Raw genomic sequence first — 16268 nt, forward strand, 5'->3', positions numbered from 1 at the left:
TAGTGGTGATGATGATGATGCACACGTTTATACAAAGTAGAGGTGGTGATGATGCACACGTGTACACAAAGTAGAGGTGGTGATGATGCACACACAGTGGTACATAGCACATACACGCACGTGCGATACATAGCACGTGCACACACAGCACACGCAAAGCGGTACTGGAACTCGGGTCGCCGGGTTCGTACACAAACCCATTATCATCATGCCGATGTGTTCTTGTGTCTACCTCCTCATGTTCCTATTGATATATTGGCATGTCTGTTCTTCCGTGTGTAACCGGACCTTTATCCAGCAGTGGATTGTTGTTTATAATCGCTGTTTGACAGGAGCGAGATCCCTGTACACATTGCGAGATGCACAGCACTACTTGGAACGTTGCTATCGCATCTCCATGTTATGTCGATTTTAGAAAAAAAAATCACGTGTGTTTAAAAGTGTAATGTGTTTATTGTGAACGAAGGTGGCTAATGTAATGTGCAAGTTAAACGAAGTCGTCAATTCACGTGGTTATATATAATACAGAAGTGCGCCTAATACATAATAGTAATACTATCATACATAATAGTGGTGCATTCAAGTCGCGACCGTCTTTACTGGACATCTGTGGGGGAAAGAGCTTCAAGGCTCATCGGATTTCTCCAGGAATAAATACTGTGATTCTGACATTGTGTTCGCGGTGCAACGATATTTATCAAAGTTTCTCTTGACAAAGGGCTTCCAAAATTGTTGCTGTTGTTATTATTATAATAACGCGTGCGTGTCCCATGACACGGTGACTGTTGCCATTGAACATAGTTGTATTAATTGTTCCACTACCACACGGTGGCGAGATGTTAACTACCTTGCCTGGTATGCAGGAGGTCGTGGGTTCGATCCCTACCCGAACGCATGTATATTTGGAGTTTGCATGTCTCTCTCTTTCTCTCTCTTCTCGTGGCCGTGTGGGATTTTTCTCCGGGTCCTCCGCTTTTCACCTCCACATTTAGAATCGACATCACGCGTTTAGAGTAATTTGGCCGCTATAAATGTCCACGTGATAATAAGCCACTTGTGGCCAGGTCGCTTCTAAAAAAAACGAGCTGTAGAGCTCAGTGGGACCTTACCTGGTAAAAAAAATTAACCCGTAAAAACAAAGTTTTTCACTATAAATCCTTTATATGCGTGGCATCGGTTTTATTTTATTATTCATTTCTGTTTTTCTTGAGTAAGAGTTTCATTTTTTTACATTGGTATTTTAAATTAAATATGAAATTTTTTTTATCCTAAAAAGTGGAAAATTTTGGAACAAAAATTTTCACGAACATTAATTGTCACGCACAACGAGTCTGTGTGCAAAATGTCAGCTCGATTGGATCACGGGAAGTGGGTTAAAAAACGACCGAAATATTTGCACGGTCGTAAGCGCGCAAGCAAGTGAACTTAATATAAAGGATTTAATAACAAATAGTTTAAAGAGTAAACTGCTGCTGCTGATGATGCTGATGCTGACGGATCTCGTATCCCCCCGCGTGAGCAGCGCTGGGGCAGCTCCAGTTTGAGGCTGCCCCCCCGGTCCGTGAGTGAAACCAAATCGTGATTTATTATTTTATTTTATTTCTCTTATTACTTTTATTAATTTAAATTTTATTTTTTACCTACGTGACTTTACCGAAAAACCCTAAGAGTATGATTCCTTGCAGTCACGAAAGCTTCAAATCTAGAGTGAAACCAAATCGGCGACCTCCGCTATAGCGACCCCCAACATTGTAAACGTCTGATGACATTCCAGCTTCCTCGTTGGTTCGCTCAAGTCGAAGGGCCGCGTTACGTCGAGCTCTTTATACGCGTGATCTGTCACGTGATCTGTCATTCTTGTGAAATTCTCACCAGATACTTACGAAAACTGAAAATAAAACTCATTCTAGTCCTGAGCAGAGACCCCCCCCCCCCCACTTACTATTTAGTACACGCATGTACTTCGGGAAATATTTCGGCTGCTCCTCGAGCCTTTCTTGAACATCATTCGAATTCACTTCAACCAATTGGGGTCACCATCGTCTTCGTATTGCATCGCTTAAAAAAGTTCGTACTCTGTGAATTGCCTCGATATCGAAACGCGACGCGTGGATACGAAAGCTCCGATGAGCAGGGTTGGCTACGTACGGTGCGAAAGAAGCTCAAAGTACACACGGAAGCTCGCCTGTGCCCTGTTGTCCGCCGGCCGATTATTAAATCCTTTATATTAAGTTCGCTTGCGTGCTTGCGTGCTTGCATGCTTGCTTACGACCGTGCAAATCTTTCGGTCGTTTTTTAACCCACTTCCCGTGATCCAATCGAGCTGACATTTTCCACAGAGACTCGTTGTGCGAGACATTAATGTTCGTGAAATTTTTTTTCTAAAATTTTACACTGTTTAGGGAAAACAAATTAAATATTTAATTACCAATTGCTTAATACTGGCAGACAATCATCTGACCCATAGGTGGCAGCCATCTCAAGCCAGAGGACGAGAGGACTCTAGCCGCCACGCATATAAAGGATTTAGAGTGAAAAACTTTGTTTTTACGGGTTATACTTATTTTATGCTTAAGCACTCGTGGGGCTTTGTCACCACGCAAAGCAGCGTGCAAGTACACACGTTGTGTCCGCGTGTGTGCCCCGTGTCGGTGTGTGTGTTAGGCCTCCCCTTGGTCGACTCAGCCTCAAATGTGTACCTGGTCTGGTGTGTAAACATCGCTACTGGGGAGACAAAGGCGGCCGGGCGTTGTGCTGGCCACCCACCCCCTCGTGGGCTGTGCCGGCCTTCATAGTCAGTGGAGGCTCTACGGGGGGCCTTTGTCTTTGTAATGTAAGCGGTGAGTACTTTTCAGCCGGAACATTCCAGAACGCTGTTCCGGGCATTATTATTTGTGGCACTCCACGTCCACCTCGATGTATTTACGACTTGTAAAGCTGATGGGGCACAATAATATCGGGTAATTTTAGATAAGCTTACCTTGTACTCAATCTAGTGGTAGTGCCTTACGCCCATAATCCTGACTCCAACTCAGCCTGAGCAGTGAGCACTGAGTTCTAAGTGCAACCAGTCATTATCAAAGAGCTCATCACCAATTAATGTATTGTGAGGTCGCGCAAAGTGCCATATAAATACAAAGGTCTCCCGTATAGCCTTGACACACTTTGGAGGCAAGTGTTGTGGCTGAGTAAAGTTTATGGCTATGCCTGCTTCGTGCAACACGCGTCTGCAATTGCGTGCTCGCAGTTTCAGGGCCGCACCTTTACCTCTGACAACTATAAACTAATAACAACGACAAAGATCCCCCGTATAGCCCAAATCACTTTTGGGGCATGTGCTGTTAGCGAGCACCTATGAAAGCAGGAACGGCACATGAGGGGGTGGGTTGGCCAATACCACGCCCGGCCGCCTTTGTCTCCCTAGTGGCGATGTTTACCCACCGCACCAGCTACTCATTTGAGGCTGAGTCGACATAGGGGAGGCCCAGGACCGTTTCAGATAATCGTCACCGGCGTTGGCCGTGAGCGGGAATCGAACTCGGGTCGCCAGGTTCTGTAGCGCAGCGCTCCAACCGCTCTCCACTTAAATGTATAACAACACGCAGGCAGACAGACAGGCAGACAGACAGACAGACAGGCAGACAGACAGATAGGCAGGCAGACAGGCAGACAGACAAGCAGACATACAGACAGACAGGCAGGAGGCAGGCAGACAGACAGACAGACAGACAGGCAGACAGACAGGCAGACAGGCAGACAGGCAGACAGGCAGACAGACAGACAGACAAGCAGACAGACAGACAGGCAGGCAGGCAGGCAGGCAGACAGGCAGGCAGACAGACAGACAGGCAGACAGACAGGTGTGCCTGTCACCACTCACCTCCGCCAGGTAGTCCTTGGCAAGGGAGCTGTCACTGTCTGGCACCGCCGCCTCCTCCATGGACGAGAAGGAACCTCTCGCAGCAGACACGAGGACACAGTTGGCCAGAGTTAGGAGAAGCATCGCAGACACCGCCTTGGCTTCCATCGGTGAATGGGGTGTGAGAGAGGGTCGCGTGAGTGAGTGAGTGAGTGCAAGGCGGGTGAGTGACTGCTGCTGCGGGCTGACGCGGACACAAGACTCGGACACACTCGCACGAGGGGGAGGGGGGACTACGTGAAGATCAAGCCGCGGTCTATTTCAGCGGAACGCTGCGTGTCTCATATATATAGAGAGCGAGCGTGTGGATTCCTGTTCTGATGGAGACCTCCCCCCCCCCCCACTCTACCCCCCACTCCACCCCCCACACTCGCCCTTTTTAAAGCTCCTCTGGGATGGGTGTAAATGACGCGGTTTCTATCAGAGAGATATAGTTGTAGGTATTCGCACATTCACGAGCCCGCTTCTCATCGCTGGTGTAAAGCTGACCACTCGTTTATATATTTTTTAAAAAATGACCTCCACTGATGTGCCCATGATGATGGGATTTCTGCTCATTTGCCGATTTGTTTCTAAAGGGGAATTGGTCAAAGAGCCCAAATCCAGCAGGACCGCCCCTGAACGGGTCTTGAGTCTCAATGAGTAAATAAATCATCATTAAGGTCCGCTCGGCTTTGCTCTTGCGCGCGTACGAACAACAACGGGTTCACGTTGTGCACGAGCGCGTGTCGCCCGCACAGCATCGGCACGGAACAACGGCGACGCCGAAGACACTGCAACGTTCTCGCATCGTTCGTGGCGGCAGCGGTAACGATTTTGATGCGTCACGGGTGGCCAGCGACGATCATCAGCGCGCTGCGCCAACGACCGACCCTTCTGGGTTCGCGAATTTGTGTGCCTGCCACGGCTCGCGTGCGTCGACGGGGGGAGCGGTATCTGCACGTTGTCCTGGGTCATCGCCGTTCGGCAAGCCACACCGCTCAGTGTGGTGAAATATGGGCAAATAAGCCCCCACCCCCTCCCTCCCCCCCGCGCCATGACCAAACAACGCGGCGCGGTGATGCCGTTGGCACGCTCACAGCTGGGTGGGGCGTGAAGACCCCAATCGCGTCGTGTCGGGGGGCTTTCGCGAGAAGGGGTACCTGGGGGTGAGCCCTGCACCAACCACTGTGCCCCTTGATACCCCCTCGCCATCCTCCCCGCCACCCCCACCAAAGTTCACTCTACAGGGTGGTCCAGGTGTCTTGTGACCCCCCCTCCCCCAATTGAATTGACCCCAGGCATTGTTTTTCCCTTTGCACATTAATTTCAGTTTTAAATAAACCTTACTCTCTTTGCATATTAATTTCTCATTTCAAATAAAGCTTTCGGAGGAAATGTTACGTTTTATAGAATGAAAACTACAATGAAGCTATTTTTAAAATTAAATTTTACTTGGTAAGACCCACTGAGCTAACACAGCTCTTTCAGAAGCGACTTGGCTATCACAGATGATAGCTCCACGAAGTGGCTTATCAACGTGTGGACATTTCTAACAGTAGCCAAATACTCTGAACGCGTGACGTTGATTCTAAATGTGGAGGGGGGAAAAACCGGAGGACCCGGAGATAAAAATAAGTATAATCCGTAAAAACAAAGTTTCTCACTGTAAATCCTTTATATGCGTGGCGGCTAGAGTCCTCTCGTCCTCTGGCTTGAGATGGCTGCCACCTATGGGTCAGATGATTGCATGGCAGCATTAAGCAATTGGTAATTAAATATAATATTTTGTCCTAAAAAGTGTAAAATTTTGGAGAAAAATTTTTCACGAACATTAATTGTCACGCACAACAAGTCTGTGTGTAAAATGTCAGCTCGATTGGATCACGGGAAGTGGGTTAAAAAACGACCGAAAGATTTGCACGGTCCTAAGCAAGCAAGCGAACTTAATATAAAGGATTTAAAAAATTAACCCGTAAAAACAAAGTTTTTCACTCTAAATCCTTTATATGCGTGGCGGCTAGAGTCCTCTCGTCCTCTGGCTTGAGATGGCTGCTACCTATGGGTCAGATGATTGTCTGCCAGCATTAAGCAATTGGTAATTGAATATTTTAAAAAAAATTCCCTAAACAGTGTAAAATTTTGGAAATGTTTTTTCACGAAAATTAATTGTCACGCACAACGAGTCTGTGTGGAAAATGTCAGCTCGATTGGATCACGGGAAGTGTGTTAAAACATGACCGAAAGATTTGCACGGTCGTAAGCAAGCAGGCAAGCACGCAAGCACGCAAGCAAGTGAACTTAATATAAAGGATTAAAAAATCCACGCGACCACGGGGAGACAGAACAAATACACAGCGGGCGTCAGGGTTAGGGTCGAACTCAGGGACCTCCTCCTGTATACCAGGCGAGGCAGATAACATCTCCCCACCGGGGTCATAAGACATGCGGACCACCCTGTACTTAGCGGTTAATCACTTTCACGGTGCCCCCCCCCCCTCCTCATCCGCGAAGAGCCAGGCCAGGTGTCAAGGTTGGCGAGGTGAGCCCTGTGAACGGTCTTCGCCATGAGCTGCCTCCACCACGGTGAAAATCTGAAATGCAATTGACGGTAATGGATTTCACGGTGCGCTATGCTCCCGCAGTGGCTTATGAGAGGCTTAACAGGGGAGCTCTGTCACTGCAATACGAGCTCTCGCTTGACCAAATAGAGAGGGGGGAGGTGATGGGAGGGAAAGAGGGACATCAAATTGAAGTCTCATTTTGAATGCTCATAAGTGTGCCTACGCACGCGTGTATGCTCCAGAGCTGAGCTTGCGCCCGGGCACTCGCTCGCTCAGCTCGGCTCGGCTCCACGCACATCCACAGCGCGCCGCCCTCTACCTATGCGGGGTCACCAGCGCGGCTTTGCAAAAATCACTGCGTGACGCGTCCCCTTTGCATCCTGGGGGCTTGAGCTTCGCAACGTAACGCAGACGAGCGAGCGAGCGAGCGCGCGATTACAAAGAGCAAGTGGCAGACAATTGAAAGTACTGGTGGGGAATTGAGGCGGCGGCTGCTGCTGTACGCCTGGAATCCTCGCTCATCTCACCAATTAGAGGACGAAGTAGCCCCCCTACCTCGCCCCCCCCCCCCCAAACTCCCCCCGCGTTCTCCTCGAATGCCACCCCCCGGATTGATCTGGAGAAAGAGAGAGAGAGAGACAGAGACAGCGGAGCGATGAATGCACTCCGCCGACCCGACTCATATTCGCACGCCGCGCGGGAGGGGATGGATGTTGGGCGGCGAGAGGCACACTTTTGAAACAATCGCTCCACCCCCCCACCCTCCTCCCCCTCTCCGCCGTCCCTGGTCTCCAGTTGCTGTTTCTCGCCGCTCTCTCGTTGCTGTTGACGTGTCCCGATCACGCCTTGAGAAATGATTACCAAAATACATCAAGCGGAGAGACTGGCGGGGGGGCTGGATTTTGTAAAACATCGGTCGTGCCCCCCCCACCCACACACCCCCACCGCCTTCCCCCCCCGCCGCCGCTGACCCAGCACATGCAATGGCTTCAGCTTTGCGCAGTCTGTGAGTCCGGTGATGGCGCTGCCGATGATGATCGTGGTGACGACGACGACGATGATGCCCGTTGTCGTAATGGCCACGGCGAAAAGTCGTCGTTCGCTCGAGTTGTGAACGTGGCGCTGTTCACAACGCGACGCACTTCCCCTCCACTCGGGCTGCGTCGAGTGGAGGCGGGTTTACGACACGCTTACACGTTGACGCGATCTAACCCAGACAATTGGATGATATTGGTCGCGAAAGCTTGCATGTGCAATGCAGGCGTTATTTGTGTTTGCGCCGATACTAGCCGGTAACCCTATAGACTTCTTAGGTTTTTTTTCGGTAAAATCACTTGATACAGCTATCGTGCTGTGACGGTTCCACCTGAAGACGGAAGCTTGTGTTGCCTCCGAAACGTCGTGATTTTAATTTTATTTTAATTTTACTTTTTATTAATTTTATTTTTTATTTTTTACCTACGTGATTTTACCGAAAAAAAACTAGGAATATGAATCCTTGCAGTCACGAAAGCTTCAAATCTAAAACCCTATAGACCTTCATCTATATGCAGCCCCTAACCCTCGCACGAGCCACTAACCCTAGACCTGACCCTAAACCTCGGCACAATAGTCGCCGAGCACGCCTGCGACCCTATAGAGCCTCCTGGTGGCTGGGTGGTGGTGGTGGTGATTGCCTCGACGAGTCGGTCGTTCGGGACGATGTCTGCGTTGGCCCCGCCGTTCCAGTCTTCAGTGCTGCCCGATGTGCGACCCGAGTCCTTTTCTGTCGTCGTTCCACAGCGGATTTTTGCGATTTCCGGCGGAATTATCGGGCGAGATTGTTGACGTCTGCTCTGGCACGCGAGCAGTTGTTGTTGTTTTTATCTCGGCAACGGGGCGATTGAAATGTCTTTGGCCATCATTTCTCGAGTGCACATGAAATTTTGGCAATGGCTGGTGGATCATACAGAGGGGCGATTGAAGCGGTGGTTGCACAGGGCAGTACAGCGAGTATGTTTCTGTGGAATGTCTTCTGAGTGCTCTTCTTCAGACGCAACCAGTTGTCACCGTGCAGTGAAACTAAGGTTTGATTCCCGGCGATGTAAACTATTCAACTATATAGAGATTTTACCAGGTGAGGCCCACTGAGCTGGAATAGTTTTCAGAAGCGACCTGGGTCACAAATAAAAGCTCAACCAAGTGGCTCATCACGTGGAAATGTACAGCAGCCAAACACTCTAAACGCGTGATGTTGATTCTAAATGCGGAGGGGAAAACCTGGAGGAGCCAGAGAAAAGCCCACGCGACCACGCAGAGAGAGAGAGAGAGAGACGCAAACTACAAATATACAACAGCAGGCGTCAGGGTCGGGATCGAACCCACGACATCCTGCATACCAGGCGAGGTAGTTAACATCTCCTAGCCACCGTGGTGCCCCGTGTAGGTAAATTACAAGTGCGCCCACCGCTCGGTTGACTCGGCATTCAAATTGTAGTGCCTGGTGACGTGGCGTGTCGTAAAGCAACCGCGCTGGGAGAGACAGAGGTGGCCGGGCGTGGCTCTGGATTAACAACTTCTTCTACCTCCCACATAAAGGAAATTCAGTGCCGTAGTTCGTACGAACATTTTTTTTTTTACTCGACCGAGCATCTCGGACCCCTTTTGAAACGACACAATTCTTTCGACTCAGTAATAAGTTGCTGCCGCTGTTATTTTTCTTCTACCTTGCGTGAATAAATGATATTCTCATTAGCATCGTAGCCCGAAGATAGGTGGCCGTGACATTTTATCAAAAGCGGCGACAGTGGGCGCCTATATCATGCACAACGCCCGTGCGACATCGCGTTTTGGATTAACGCGCTTAATCACAGCCGGGGAATTGATGCAGAGTGAGTGGGGGGGGGGGGGGGGGGTAGGGGGAAGATTGGGATGGATGGATGGAGAATGAGTGTGGGGTTTGGCATTCTACTGTGGACGGGGGTGGGGGTGTCGGGTGAATTGTCAAAGAGAGCGAAATAAAAACGTCTCTACAGAGGCGCTGCGGTGTCGCTCGCAATGCGTCACCTGCACGTCCCAGGCGAGAGGGAATTCATCGCTCGCCCCGTTTATTATTTCGCGGCTGGCGGCGGCGAGCGTGCGGATCGAGTTTATTGCGGGGGGGGGGGGGGGGGCTGCCATGGTGGTCCCGGGGAGGGTGGCGGTAGTCCCGACAGATGTTTATGAAATGAGCGCGAATTTGCGATTCCCTCGGGGCGCTCGTGGGTTGTCGAGCGAGCGAGCGCGCGGGAGAGGCGACGACCCAAAGTCGATTAAGAGAGAGCGGAGCGCAGCGCGCGCGCGCGCGAGAGAGATAAAGTAATGAAATCTCACACGTGTCTGCGTGCGTGCCTTGGTTGTAGGAACGTTGAGGCCGTACCGGCTAGAAACTTTGCGCGACCTTCGCGGACACGCGGCGCTCTCGCCGGGTGTGCAGGCGGTGCGACTGCGCTACGGCTCATGGGTCTGATGGGTCCGGGTGCCAGGTTGGAGAGACGCGGGGTGGGGGGAGTGAAGTCGACGGGAGGAGCACCCATTGAATTCCTTGCACCAGGGCCCATTCACAACCAACGCAATGCCTCTGTAGAACCATATAGTTAATTTGGTCTTGTCAACACCACACCGCTGTCGTGATGCTCGGTAGCCACTGTTGCTATGCAGTTTTAAATCGAGATTAGAAACTAATTTCTTGAAGAAGAGTTTGCGTGTGTCTGTGCGTGTCAAGTTTCGTATCCTTCCCCACCCCGCACCTCCGAGTAGCTCGGTTGGCTACGTACGGTGCGAAAGAAGTCGCGAATCGCTCACAGCACTTGCTCCAAAAACTCCATTACGTGCGATCTCTGTCCTTGTGCTACATGTCTTCCGCTATTCTCAAGCTCGCGGTCTGACGTACGCGAGCCCAAGCCAGCGTCGCAAATAGCGAATGCTGCCCTCAAAGTGGTCAAAATTAAAACCATCCCTCAAGTCAAACTTCCGGGCACTCTCCCCCCCCCCCCCGAGCTCGCCTCGCCGCCGATTGGGAGTTAACAGCCTTCCCCGTGAATTATTTCAATAATAAGGACGCCGGAATAGAGCTGAATAGATATTGCAAGATGACCGTCTAATAAAGCTCAGTGCACTCCCCCCCCCCCCCCACTCCTCCTTCAGTGTAGATGACACGCGCACAGGCTTAGCGCAAATATCACAAAAAAGAAACCATGTTTGCGCCTTCGAGCGCTGTCCTGGACCATCTGCATCTTGGATTCGGTCATTGGCATTTTGAGTCGCTTGAAGCGCTATTCCCGTTTAAGCCGCCTTCATAAAGCAGCGCCTGGTTGCCGCTAATAAAAAAAAGCGAACGTAAGCCTCGTTCCCGGCAATACAATTACAGTGCTTTAATTAAGAGGATTAGGCTGGTGATCAGCTCATTCGGAATATGGGCGTGCGGTACGTTTTGGAGACAAAGACGGCCGGGCGTGGTGTTGGCCATCAGAACCCCCTTTGTGTGCCGTGCCGGCCTTCATAGGTGCCTCGCTAACAGCACTTGCCCTTACAGGCTGTTAAGTGTCGAGCCTTCGACACTTCAAGTGCACATCGCCTGGAACAATCTTGCCGCGTATGAAGCGCAATACCTCGCTGATCTCGGCAAGGAGCATAAACAACCATCGTCTCGGTCATCCTCGCTTCTGGATCGCCCTCGAACAAGAACCGTCGCTGCATCGTGCGCGCGTTCAGATGCGCATCTGCGGCCGTCTGGAACGCTCTTCCCCTTTCCGATATCAGGAAGCAACTGGGAGCTGTGGCACTTTGAAATCGTCGAGATTGAAAAACGAATTTTCGTTAGAACTGCGTTTTGTGTTTACGACGGATTCTACACCGCGGGGTGGGATTTTACTTCGGGGTTGTTTGTTTCTTCCATTGCACTTGTTGCCTTTCTCATGAAATTAACAATGCCTGGGCCTTTCTACCACGACTTCCACCAGGCTGCAGTAACGCCGGATAACTATGAGAAAGCCAATGGAGCTTGCGCACTTTGAACTCATCTGCATTGAAAACGAATTTCTTTAAAACTGCGTGTTGTATTTTTCGATTTAAAGCTTTCGTGACTGCAGGGATTCATCTTCTTGGTTCTTTCGGTAAAGTCACGTAGAAGGGAAGAAATAAAATAATACAAATAAAACATAATAAAATAATACAAATAAAACATAAGAAAAGAATAATATTAAATAATAATATAAAATAATATAATAAAATAATATATGTTTTATTTGTATTATTTTATTACTTTTCTTCTACGTGACTTTACCGAAAGAACCAAGAAGATGACTGCGTGTTGTCTTTAGTTTGTTGATTAGCACGGTTTGCCTACGTGCCGTGCGAAAGAAGTTTAGCGTAACATACGCACACACCACAACCCTCGCTCGTGAGCCTCGCGCATGCCGGCGCGTCTCAAGATTCAACGCTCGTAATCGCCACCTCCGCTCTCTTACGCCACCATCTCTCCAAGACTTCGCGGCTGAGAAATATTATATAGCGCCGACTCGCCGTGTTTCCCCTAAGCGCGCGTCGCTTTTTATTGGGACCATTGCTCAGGCCAAGCGCAGAGAAATACCGGGGGTGTGGGTGCAGCAGTGGCGAGATGTTAACTACCTCGCCTGGTACGCAGTAGGTCCGTGGGTTCGATCCCAAGTCTGGCGATGCCTGTAATATTTTGAGTTTGCGTGTCTCTCTCTCTCTCCCCGTGGTCGCGTGGATTTGTCTCCGGGTCCTCCGGTTTTTCCTCTCCACAGTTTAGAAACAACATCACGCTTTTAGAGTAATGTGGCTGCGATGCATTTCCGTGTGACAAAGCCGCTTCGTGGAGCTGTCATCTGTGGCCAGGTCGCTTCTGAAATTAAAGATCGCCATAGCTCTGTGACCCTTACCTGGTAAGACAAACAAAACATTTGTTGAGTTTTTTTTATTATCCACTATCTCAGGAGTCAAACACATTCCTGCGGAGGGAGCTGGTAGGAACGTTGGGTTGCTCGGTCAATGGCCAGGGTCAACGGCGGCGTGGTGCATTCCGCAAATATGCCCGACTGTGAGGGTGGGCACAAGCCGGCGTGAGTAGGTTAAACGTTGAGTTTTATAAGGGCACCACGGGGTGACCAGCCCCTCCCCAGCCAGCCCCACCCCTCCCACCCCCCACCCCCCACCCAGCCCCACCCTCCCCACCCAGCCCCTCCCCACCCTCCCCTCTCCACCCAGCCCCACCCCTCCCATTTTTGGATGCACGACGGACGGACGGACACAATAATCCCCTGTGGGCTGGTGTAACCAGGAGGCTCCTACCAGTATAACCTGCAGATCTAGAGCCGCATGCGACGGCTCTTTAAGGACCGCGTCGTCTTCGTGACGTTATTCACTCAGAACCACCACCTGTCTCGTATTCACCACGCAGCGCATCGCGGCTCTTAAAATATTGAGGTTTTTTTTATTGCAAGAAGATACACAAATTGTCTCTTCTTGTAATTTAGTTTTGCCGATCCCTCCTCCTCCTGCTCCTGCTGATGCTGCTGGACTATTCCGAGCTTGCTTACTTTTTTATTCACCAGCACGTCGAGTTTGCAGCGCAGTTGCCATGCGCCGTGATGCTGCAATGAAATGGGGGGGGGGGGGTGCTGGCGGGGGGGGGGGGCTTCCGGTTCAATCGTTCCACCCAGTGCCGGATCATCCTGGTACCAAAAGTAGCTAAATAAGTGTAGCTATATAAGTAGCTACACTTATGTAGTAGTAGCTACACATATGTAGTAGTAGCTACACATATGTAGTAGTAGCTACACATATGTAGGAGCTACACATATGTAGGAGCTACGGGCCCCGTCTATGGGTCTCTGTGTAAGTCTATGGGTCTCTATGCACTTTTATGGGTCTCTGTGTAAGTCTATGGGTCTCTGTGCGAGTCAATGGGTCTCTGTGTGAGTCTATGGGTCTCTGTGCGAGTCTATGGGTCTCTGTATGAGTCTGTGGGTCTCTGTGAGTTTATGGGTCTCTGTGCGAGTCTATGGGTCTCTGTGTTAGTCTATGGGTCTCTGTGTGAGTCTATGGGTCTATATGCACGTCTATGGGTCTCTGTGTGAGTCTATGGGTCTCTGTGTGAGTCTATGGGTCTCTGTGTAAGTCTATGGGTCTCTGTGTAAGTCTATGGGTCTCTGTGTGAGTCTATGGGTCTCTGTGTAAGTCTATGGGTCTCTATGCGAGTCTATGGGTCTCTGTGTGAGTCTATGGGTCTCTATGCACGTCTATGGGTCTCTGTGTGAGTCTATGGGTCTCTGTGTGAGTCTATGGGTCTCTGTGTGGGCCTATGGGTCTCTGTATGAGTCTATGGATTCTCTGTGTGAGTCTATGGGTATCTGTGCAAGTATATGGGTCTCTGTGCAGGTGGTCCAGCATCGCGTGGGTGTTATGGGACCTGGAGATTAAATAAATGTGACCCCCCCTCTTTGTGGTACTCCCCCCCCCCCCCAGAGCAGTTGCACCGCCTTCACACTCGAGAGCTACGCCACTGTCGGAGGAGGACGCAAACGCATAACTCGGGCGCAGTTGCCGCGTTTCGTCAAACAAATGCCCTTTGTTTTCTCTCCCTCCGGATGAGGTGTTAAGTCCATCGCGCGTGTGAATAATTCATCGGGGAATCTCTCCACAGCCAACGAATGAAAACAAAATCGGAATGTGCCCACGGTGCGTTCTGAATGTGCGAGGAATTGGCAAGGGAGTTTCTCTCCTCTCTCTCTCTCCTCTCTCCCTTCTCTCTGACTCACCTTGCTCAGGGTTTGTCATTTGTGACGAGGCATGTGGACATTTCACGACGCCGGCTGTCTGGCCCGATCAGGCTGGTTGTTGTCATCACCGGCGAAACGTCGCGCTGTGTTCGAATAGTAAATGTCGTGGGTTTACTCTCCAACACACCGAGGTGCTGAACCAGCAAACTAATTGGCGTGTTTGTTCACGTGACAAACCTCACTGATTGGCCGTGTCGGGTGGCGGCGGGTTTAACGACACATTAAAAAAAAACTCTTTAGGATTTCACAACTGCTTCGGAGCTGATCATTGGAACGAGCGCAGTTGAGTATCGATACACTGACATTGTTGACCTGCCCGAAGGGCAATGTCGTCTCATCTGATATCCAGAGGGATGAAGGGCATCACATTTCCCACCCGCCCTGCCACGGTAGAGTGACGGTCATCGCACCACGGTCAGACCGATGTGCTACTTTTTGGATGTCATCTTTCGACAAGTGCAGAGACAATTTGAATGTGGCGGACGTGTCTTTTTGTGGGGAGTTTTTTTTTCTCTCTCCCTCCCGAGCAGTCGTCGTTGTAAGAGGCGGGACGAGACCATCAACTTGAGAACGCCGGTTCATCGCGTATTTGAACCCTGGGTTTCTCGCCGCTGTCAAGCTCGACACTCTGACCTCCGAACCACGTGGCCACCTGGTGTGAATGTCACGGTGTCATGGGCACAGCTGTTGTGCTGTACAAAAAAAAAACCTCCCCCGTTTCCTTCCATCGCTTCCTTCCCCTAAAGTCGTTCCTGTCCTGTAATGGCCTCTGAGGTCCGTGATGTCGTCTCTCGCCGCCATCTCTCCCTTCCTCCGTCTCCCTCGGCTTCCCTGCCCTTCTCTCGTTAGTTAGTGTCGTCTCTCGCCTCTCGTCTCGCTCGTCTCACGATGCCTGCTATCCGCTCCCAACTCGAATTTTACAAGTCGATTTAACTGCCGCATCATCGGCGTGGCCCCAATTCCTCTTCGTTGTTTATTCCCTCCTTAACCCGTCTCTTTGACTCGCCATCCACAGCTAGGTCCCCACATTTATGGAACTCAAAACAACCTAAAAAGATGTTGAGAGGTGGCTGAGCGGCTCAGAGGTCGGAGCACTGAGCTAAGAAATTTGAGTTCAGGCATCCGGCAGTAATTTTAATCAGATTCTCAGAGTGTCGTGGGTTTATCGTGTCAGACCTGCCACAAATGAGAGCACAAAACAACACAAACAAACAAAAAACCCATCGCATTGCGCTTGATTCTGCACTTTATTTGGATAAATTCTATCTCTGAGAATTAAATATTGGTTTGACTCGCATGTGATGAACACAGTGGTGGATCCAGGGGAGGAGGGGGATGTGAGGGGTGGGGGGAGGGGGGTGCATAGGGTTGAGGGGGGTGAGAAGGGGCAATGACGGCAACCGCACCCTTGAGACCTTGAAGATTGGTATTTTATTGATATTTACCAGAGAAAATAAATTGAATGTTTATGTTTTATTGTGTAGGGCCCTATTTAAAAAGCTTGAAATATGTAGTGCCCCCCCACCCCCCTTGGGAAGTAGAATCGCCTCTGTGTGGCCATCACTGTCGTACCGTGCGGATTAGAAGGTCGCCCGAATGCTGCCAGAGGTCATTTGAAGGCGTCTCGGAGGCAGCTCTGTGACATTCACTTCCACGGGCCGCTGTCGAGTTCGAATGTTTGCTCTGCCGCGCGGGAGAGATCCGGACGGATTACACTCTGTCTCGCGGCGCGATGCCGATTGCACGGATCGGGGATGAAGCATTGATGGAGGAGGGGTGGCGTGGGGGGTTGGAGAGAGAGACATTGCATTGAGTGTGCAAAATGTGAAATGTGCTCCACAGGGGCGCGGGATATGAGAACGCTGTCAATCACGACGGCGTTTGCTGAAGAGCCACCGAGCGGTGCCTTGCCAATTAGACGATGCATGGTGCACTCAGCGAAATTGTAAAGTGATCCCTCCGTAACCATTTCGCGTGGCTCAGCGT

At 50.5% G+C, this 16268-nt stretch overlaps 1 long non-coding RNA gene across 1 annotated transcript in view; it reads left to right on the plus strand.

The window, feature by feature from the left end:
• LOC133349691 (uncharacterized) overlaps positions 1–16268 on the plus strand; it is a 60613-nt gene that overhangs the window by 986 nt on the left and 43359 nt on the right. The window lies entirely within an intron of this gene.

The sequence above is a fragment of the Lethenteron reissneri genome, chromosome 31 (genome assembly GCF_015708825.2).
Source record: "Lethenteron reissneri isolate LAM-NWPU_2019-01 chromosome 31, ASM1570882v1, whole genome shotgun sequence".
Classification (NCBI taxonomy): Eukaryota; Metazoa; Chordata; class Hyperoartia; order Petromyzontiformes; family Petromyzontidae; genus Lethenteron; species Lethenteron reissneri.